Genomic DNA, 9,711 nt, shown 5'->3' on the forward strand with positions numbered 1-9,711 from the left:
AGCCCTCTTTCAAAGTGATTACAGTGTCTTATTATATAAACTCATGATCGTTCTTAATCAATTTTGTCAAAGCTAAACACTGGCTACTCCCAATTTAATACTTCTCATCAGCTCCAAACATTATAAAACGAGAGAAGAATAAAATATCCTAATTATGAAAGACCAAGTTAAAAATTCAAATTTTAACAATAAATCAGCGAAACAAGATACGATGATAGTAATAAACATCATAATGGTATAATGGTATTTATACTTGGAAAATCTAACCATATAACGTAAGTAAGATCTAGTTATAAGTAATAATAACAGGCGTAAAGAGAAGTTTGTCATACTTTTCTTCTGTATAAATAGGCCTTTACAAAGAAAATAACTGAGCTGTACATTGTCTGTGAACTAATTCAACATAATCATTTATCAAAACGCTTAATAGTAAGATATTAACTGACATATGATTAAAATAATTCAAACTGATTCGTTCTATTTGTTTGTTTACTATTTTTATCTCTTAGTGTAATTTAATCCAGTTATGTAAAAGCATTCGTTTGTGTTCAACTATATTAAATATGAAGGGAAACATTTTACTACTAGAAAACTATTATGTGTAACGGATTTCAAAATAATAAGTCCATTGAATAAATACCGGATAATAATTAGTGCTGTTTATTTAATCAATCCTTAAGGACTGTACAAACATAACAGTGGTTACCACTAAATAATCAGCCAATGTAAATAGCTCAACCCTACAGGACGTCGTTCTCAGACCAAAACACTCACTAGTAGGATTTCAGACTGTGAAGCTAGGTGAGGGGGGGTTGAATCGCACAGTGAACATCAGTTTCATCAAAAGTGGAGATACGTCTTACTGAAGAGTATTAACCAGCACGATGTATAAGTTCAGGGTATCTTCCGGACCACATCCACTCACATTGAATAAAAATATGTTAAATCAAAGTTATTCAACTTCTGTGAAGTGAACATATCACTGTTTCCATAAAGTAAATACTAACACAAACCGACTATCCTGTGCAGCCACATTATTATTTGTGGGCTATAAGTATTTTCATTTCCAACCTATCTTTGGTTCGCAAGTTGTAATCATATATTCCAAAGAAACTAATAGTTTAACCCTTACGGTATCTTTGAAATTTTCTACGAATTTGTGTATAGCTAAGAAAACTATTCAAACTACCTACTACAACAGACCTACATATGGAGATCCATTTTGTAGGGAAATGAGTTGCTTCTTAAGGATCCTATTCTAACCAGCCTTTGGAAGGAAATAATTTGCAATCACAATTCTAAATTTCCAGAACACTAAAATATAATTTAATTAGGCGTTATAATAACGTCACGTTTAATGGCCAATTCTTTAGGATACCTCAGGAAATTCTTTAAGTACTTCAACATTTTTCTTCAGTAACATCGTCTTCTGGAGTCGTGACAAAACATCTACTTTCCTTTGTCAAGTGTTGATGAAGAGCAGTCTTTATCTTTGACTAAAATTTACATTATTTCTTGCGTTTTTGTTTCAAATAACATAGGTGAAACAGATTATAACACATAAAAAGCCAGATAACGCATATATATATATATATATATTACATTTTCAGTCTGAGGAACTGAAGTTCATAGTATTCTTTTAAAACTACAAGTATAATACATGAAGAATAAAAATCCATATTATTTATCCGATCTAAGAATTTAAGGATTTGCTTAGACATATGGTCGTAAAGATGGTCGCTGGTATACATTATTAGACAACTCTACTGGCTGGAACTTCTTACGAACTAAACCCGAGACCAAAAAAAGCAGAAGTCTATAATGAAGGGGTGTAAAAGTGAATTTGGATGAGGTTGATGTATCGAAGTGTACGCAATTTGAACTGGCTAGTTGTCGTAGATAAGTAGTGCAGAGTACCAGAACGTGGTTTGGTACGGAATGTTAATCAAGTTACTTTAGCTAGGGATATGTCAAGTAAAACTAATAAGGTCACCATCAATGTCAAAGACTTACGAAACTAATTATTCCAACGATTTATTTACGAATACATTTATTATCATTGAGTAACCTTTATCCCAACATCAAGAATAGCATCAGTAACCAGTTTTCCCTACAGTATGGTGACTATTGAAGCTATACTTCATCACAGTTCCCAGAAATTACTGTAACAGTTATGCTGCTTACAAATTGTCTGTTAGTGTTTCAGCTTTTTGTTTTGCGCTAGTAATCAAATTGCCAAATATTGTTGTTTTCCATTTCAACTAACTGAGGTACTCACTGGAATGTATATGACTATATACATTCAATTTCATGATACCAGAAGTATTCACGATATGTATATATTTTTTGTGCTGAAATCGTAGTTAACTGCATCACCACAAGTAACATACAGTTAAATATTTCCATTGATGGAAAAATGATCATATTATTGGTCCTTAGTAAAACTGGAGAGTTCAAAAAGCGCTAAAGAAACCATCAGATAGATTACATTCTTCTTTATCTATATGTGATATATTACAATGAGTCTTTTCATTTAGGAGTTAACCTAATTTCTTACTCTGAAATATCTCTAAATGTTGTATGTTAATATGTCATTCTTTTTTTATATTAATGTGGAATTGTAAGGCATAATAATTTGCTGGTTTTTATCAATTTAATCCACTGAATATGCTTTTGTTTCTTTGATGTTTATTTGATTAACAAAACAAAACTAAAACGATTAAGATTCATCTGAACTGATGTGAAATATGATTCTCCTAAGTGAGTGTTCCTATTCATAATTTAATCTCAAACGACAAAAATGCTTGTATTTTCCACTAAACAAGGGATTCATAGGATTGTGGATGCTCACTAATGAGGAGTCCCAGTCTAGGACGATGTGGCTGTCCATTGTTTCCAGTTTTTTAGTGGTGGTCTAACATTGATCGGTTCATGATCTCAATAAAATTCAACAATCTCCACGACCTTATACTGACTCATTTTATGTTTGTACATGTGAAATTGATTGAACTAGAAATGATAACTAATTATTACTTACCATCAGAAGGGGGGTTTTCTGGAAATTTTAGTAATTTTACATAGTCGAAATCATGAGTCATTTGAAGCTAAATCACCATTGAAAACCTGGAAGCACTGGACAGCCGTTTCGTCCTACTGTGGGACTCCTCAGCAGTGCGCATTCACGATCCCGCCTCATGAGATTCGAACCCAGGACCTACCAGTCTCGCGCGCGAGTGCTTAACCATTAGACCACTGAGCCGGCCGGCATCCAACGGTGTTAATTTCTAAATTCAACCAATCCATGAAGTTGATCAACCATTCACCAATGTCTTCAGTGAGTTGACACCTCTTAATCGATCTGGTTGAACTCCACTGGTTACTGCTTCTCACTAGAACTCTAGGAAATACATCATGGAGTCAGTCACTAATGAGCATATGATCATTATCAGAAGGGGGTTTTGAGGAGGAGTCCCACAATACGAAGAAACGGCCGTCCAGTGCTTCCAGGTTCTCGATGGTGGTCTAGTTTCAATTGACTTATGATTTCAACTATATAGGATTACTGATTAATTCGAAACTCTGCAGACCCATCTTCTAAATTCAATTCATTTACATACATCATTGTTTTTAATACTGATTGGGTAATGTATATACGATATGTTTTATTTTCTCTATCATAACAATTACTGGCAGATTTTAATTTGTCGTTTAATTATAGCAATCACTTATTATTAGTTAAAACGTTTAAAACTTTTTTCAAACTAACAAAAACCGGATAGATTCTGTAAATTTACCAATCTGATACAAATTTTTAAAGTAGGATTCAATAATTATTGATCGGCGAATCACATGCTCACATATGTGAATACAAGTCAAGGAGAATCAGAGTTAAAAGTAAATATAACTCACTCATAACAAATTCCAATAGATTTATATAATCCACATTCTGAGGAACTAATATTTCATCAAATAATAAAATGACTACTTAGAGATACTTTTAAGTAGTTTAGCTTATCAGTTTAATTTCGAGTGGATTTGTTTACTTTTTTCCAGGACTTCAAAATATTGTCCATGAGAAGATAATCATTGATACCTAAGTACCCAATAAGCAGTTGTTTTTAGCGTTTATCACACAAATTCCTATTGTTTGCAGATAAGTCTGTGGATATTGTTGAATCATGTTGTGTTACATCATAAACTGACCATAGTTACATAATCATCGAAAAAAAGACAGCCCCAGGCAGCTAGTTCGTTCTATCATATGACACATCAGCTATGTATTCCACATCACGTAATTATTAGTGACTAGTTTTCAGAGTTAATTTCCTGATCTAAAGTGAAAAGCAATAACCGTGTTGAGTAAGAGACAAATATCATCAATGACAATGGATGATGATTGGATAGTATTGCGAATTGACGGAATTTTGAACGATTGTATGTTGAGTTAGTGGTTTGAAATTTAGAGTTTCGTTATAAGGCCTGAAAGTCCTGGTTTCAATCATTGGCATGTCATGGATAAACATAGGTGAGTAGTCCTATACTTAAATGAAATGTTGATTCACTGCTTGTTCATTTTCACTCAGCCAGTCAGCTACAACGTAGGACCAGGCATATAAATTCATCGCTCCAAGTTGCTATACCTCGTTAGCACAACAAGATGAACACCAAATTCATAGTAGTTAATTTAGTTGTGATAATATATAAAAGAAGTATTGTATGTAAGGATATACTACAGGAAAAAAGAAACATATGAAGCAATTTTAATCTCATAGTTTAAAGGAAGACAGAGATTGTATACACCTACGCCATTGTGATCGATTCTGAGCCATGTCACCCAGAGTCTCCAGCCCCTGGTTACGATGGTCGCACGGACCCCAACTAAGTAGTTTGCATCTACCAACATTGCTCACACCAGAAGTTGGTGACTTCAAGGATTGATGCCATATTTTGGTTTGGCCGCCCCTAACTCTCTTCCAAACATCCCCAATACTAGTCAGCATAGCACGTCATGGTAATCCGTGTTCAGGCATACTTAACACGTGGCCCAACCATCTCAGTCGATGAAGATTCACAACCTCATCAACTGGTTTACCATCATTCATTTTCACTAGTTATTTCTGTAAAGTAGGAACGTGACGTAAAACTGCGATTGTTTGATAAATCGTGAAATTAATTCAGTACGTGAACGTGTGTTTTGTGTAGCAAGCTTATCTGGGTATAGTGTTCATCATGGAAACAATATTCATCTGCTATCTAATGATCAACATCCATATGAATTCAAAAAGCTCTAGCAACTGCTCTGATTTGACTATATCAGGAATGAAACAGGTATTTCTGGTAACACTGAATGATCTTCACGTTGAGTCACAAAATGAGTGAATTCAAAAATTTGGACTTTTGGATATGAACTGGACAGTTCGAAGTTAAAACAATGCGTATATTTATGTTTTCACGTGCTTTCATTAATTTTCCATGAAGATTTTATTTTGTTTTCATTTCAACACATTATTTGTAAACTGTTAAAATAACTGTAGGGAATTATTGTTTTCGAGCATTACATTGAATGCCATTTTTGAAATAATAGTTGTATCTCGATGACTAAATTATTTTTTGATATCTGGTTTGAACTTTTTTTCAGAAGTGTTCAAAACGATTTCAGCATTTGCATTTATCAACACTAGGTTTGACCACATTTGCGAAACAATTACGTCAGTAATAACAATATATTCTTCGTAAACATACTGTTTTGTAAATCATAACTGATCTCTAATGTAAACTGAGTTTAAACTGAAAAAAGACAAGTGGTGTGTATTTGGCTTATCATTCTTTGTATTCTACATTAGGTAATGAAATTAACAATATATTTTCAGGTTAATTAGTTAAATTCTAAATGTTTTGATTTCATTTTAACAATAAGAGTTAATCTATGATGAAACCAATGTTTTGATAATTAAGGTTTGATAATGGGAACGTTAATTCTTGTTTAATCATTTGTTGTGTTTGAAAATGCTTCACTGAAATATATATAACTGATAGTCAATCACCGAATTGTCTGAAATTATCCAGCCGTTCCTCAGTGTTCAATAAATATATTTAGTGTAGACATTTTTCGCTGATATAAAAAAATAAATCATTAACCAAGAGATATATGGCAATTAGAGTTATTAAAGTAGAAATATGTAAAGCAAAAATCAGTAACCCTTTCAGTTAAGTCTAGGAAGAATTGAAAATAGTGATACTGATCTCAGTGAGAAAATTAACAATAATGGAAATAAAAGTATGCCATCGAGAACATTAAAGTATGGAATGATCCGATGAACAACAATTTGAAGAAAAGGGTAAATGAATGTGTCACTACCACTAAGACAAACTGTGTACAATATCATTTGACACCGCTAACCATAGTCCACATTTGTTTTGTGGATTCCAAACTGAAAGCTTGAGGTTTCTTATGCAATGGTCATTAATATCATGAATAGATAATTGTCGTTCTCTAGAAGTCATTATTCGTTTTTCAGTATAGCGATCAACCCAATAGTCAATGTAGCTCTTCAGTTTAATTTACAGTTAGCAAAGGCGGACATATGATTAAATATTTATAAAAGTTACTTGCTGTTAAACTATCATTAAACTTCTTTCACCTCCAACGCACACGTAAGTTCTATTATAAAGTCAACAATCATAAATGAGATCAGTTATCTCAAACTGATAAAATACGAAGAATGACTTCATCTGAATAATTTGTGAATTTACAAACCATAACTGATTACGGAGTTGTATTAAATAGAAACAGGTGATAAACAAGTGTTATAGTTCTAGGCTTATAGTTGATACACTTTTAACAATCCACCACGTGTAACTCACTTAATGATCCCTGTTCAAATTTCTGGAAAAGAAAATGAATTTGCACCAAATAATCACGTGCTACTTACGAATGTCATATTTTTTAGAAATTGGTGTTAATAAAATCCTCTTGATCAATGTACAGTGCAATCAATAACCTTGGTTACTTGACAAGAAGGTTCAGATTGATCTTACTATTAACTGTTTTGATGGTTTATGTCTCTTCACAAAGACCTATCTGTATTCTCACGGAGAACGGTTATTCCTTGATAAATTCTCATGTTTCATCACATTGTTACAGTCAGAAAGTTAAACACTAAACTATTTATGCCACCGCCTATCTCATACAGAAGAGTCACACCAGTTGCTTAAGAACTACATACTCCTTATTTATACCCAAATATAGTCTATCTTGATTAGGCAAACGCAAACCGTTTGATCCGAACTTCAATTATTAATATTGTCTTCCATAAATATATTACGTAAAGTTTTCGAGGTATATTAACTGTTTGATTGTAAGTCTTAAAAATGCACATTGAATACCGTGATTAAAATCTCTCAGCTCACCACTTTATTACGTAACTATTTTATTCATTAGCGAATGTTATGTAATGAATGATGAGCATTCACGATATGTTTATTAAACGTTTTGACATCTGATGTCGAATAAAATTAATAATAGACAAATCCACTACATATTTTGCCTTATTTATTGTTGTCAAGGCTAGTTATTATATGTGACAAGTCATCACTAGTTCATTTCATTCAAAGAAACGTAATCAATAAAGCTGTTATGGTTCGTAAGGCTGATAAAAGGTTATTTAATTACAAGTCCTCAAGCTGAACCTTTCTGTTCATACTGTAATAAGTCCTTTTTTACTTAGACACTGATTATGTGATTCATTCATGTTTAATAGGAAAAAAACAATGAAATATTGATCTTATACACGTCACATGTGTTATGAATAATCAATAAAAACATCAGGGGTATTAGGAACAATTAATTCAGAATAGTTCTGTCGTTTATGGGAATTGTCAATGATAGGTGTACTTGAACTAACTGAACGACTTTTTTCCGATTGAGCAAACGGGTTCTAATAATTAGAATGAAAAGTGAATTCAATCGATATAACTTTAATTCAGCCTTAAGTTAACAGATTTCTTTATGCAGAATGATCATTTGCGGGACAATAAGTCTGCTTTACTAGTTGTAAAACGATGGTATAATAACTGAAAACATAGTTTACGTTTACGATTAGATAATATACATATTAACAGAAATAATTTGCGTTTACTCCACATATATATAGATCGTACCGACGTCATAGTGTTGAAACCAAACTAACATTTCAAATCTGTGGTGGAAATATTATTAGAATCAGTCATCTAGATATTTATCATATTTTCTTGGATTTTTCACATAGTCAACATACTTTTTTAATAGGCTTTTACAAACAATGACTACTTGTCTCCGTACTCATTTGGTTAAATTTCTCAGAATTCCATAAGCTCTAATGATTAAATACTATGGGTGTAGGAGGTTTGTGGTGATCATGAATCTCCACAGATTACATAACGAACTGGTCCTGCTTAGATAACCACTGAAAACCTGGAATTACTGGACAGATGAAGCGTCCTAGTTTGAGACCCTACCATAGGGTGAAGAACCCTGAACCTTCGGTCACGATCGCGAACGCCTAAGTCCCAAAAAAGTAAACCAGTATCCAACGGTATTAATGTGTAGCTTCAATCAATTCACGATATTGCACAGTCCTCGTTCATGGCCAGAGGTGGATATCTATTTCATACCGAACATGGATGAACTCCACCGGTCACGGCTTCTCACTAAAACTTCAGGAATCGTACTGTGAATCTGATCACCATTGAGCATATAATTATTATCGTCATATTGAATTTGGAAATGAACACTGTCGGATGCCAGCTCATGGGAACAATAGAACTATCTTGATGTTCGTTTAGATAAATTTTACAAACACTGTGAAGGGTTGATAACTCATGTTAGCGATTGTGATATAAAAAGCAAAGTACTGTACAGAAAACTAAATCCTGTTTTGTAGAGTTACATTTTCTGAGTTGCGTAGTTTAATCATGAAGTTTTCACTGTCTTACTAGTTGACATCATTACTATAAACTTCAGGGAGCAGTACGCTATTCATATATCTTTATATATGACTGACTGTCAACTGACCATTACGAAGGTAATTTATACTTTTATTTCGAATAAATGAAATAGGAAGGATAAGAAGTTTCCGTAATTATCATAAGCTTTCCAAAGACTAACTTAACTTATTTACCACAAGAGTACTTTAGTAGATAATAACTACTAGAAATATTTGTTTAAATAAACAAATGGCCGTTGGTTGCTTATAATTGACTTGAACAGCCCCTATCTAGTTAAAATATTCAACAATTGTCCATCAGTAAACAAAAAGGTGATTGTAAGTTATTTAACCATCAAGTCACGTATCCACTGTACTTGCTACCACATACTGAAAACCGGTAAAAATATGACCTAACAAGTAGATCTCTTCATATAAACAACGTTTGCGTAACCATAAAGTACTCTGATACGCTAATTTAATAAAAAACGTGACCTATCAAAACTGTTATAATCCTATGGTGATCACATTTTTCCTAGAATATAGTAAAAAAGAAGCAGTCTTCAATCAAAAAACTGTATTAGTAAGAAAAAGTATCATCTGGCAATCAAACAAAAAATTCCAAATAAGTAAAGTAAAAATAAACGAGAACAAAAAATGACCCTGAGATTCAAAAAAAGTTAACAGAAACTGACTATAAACAAGAATTAATAATGTCTAAAAGTTATGAACAGGAAGGTTGGAAAAT

This window comes from Schistosoma mansoni, chromosome 1, assembly GCF_000237925.1.
Source record: "Schistosoma mansoni strain Puerto Rico chromosome 1, complete genome".
Lineage (NCBI taxonomy): Eukaryota > Metazoa > Platyhelminthes > Trematoda > Strigeidida > Schistosomatidae > Schistosoma > Schistosoma mansoni.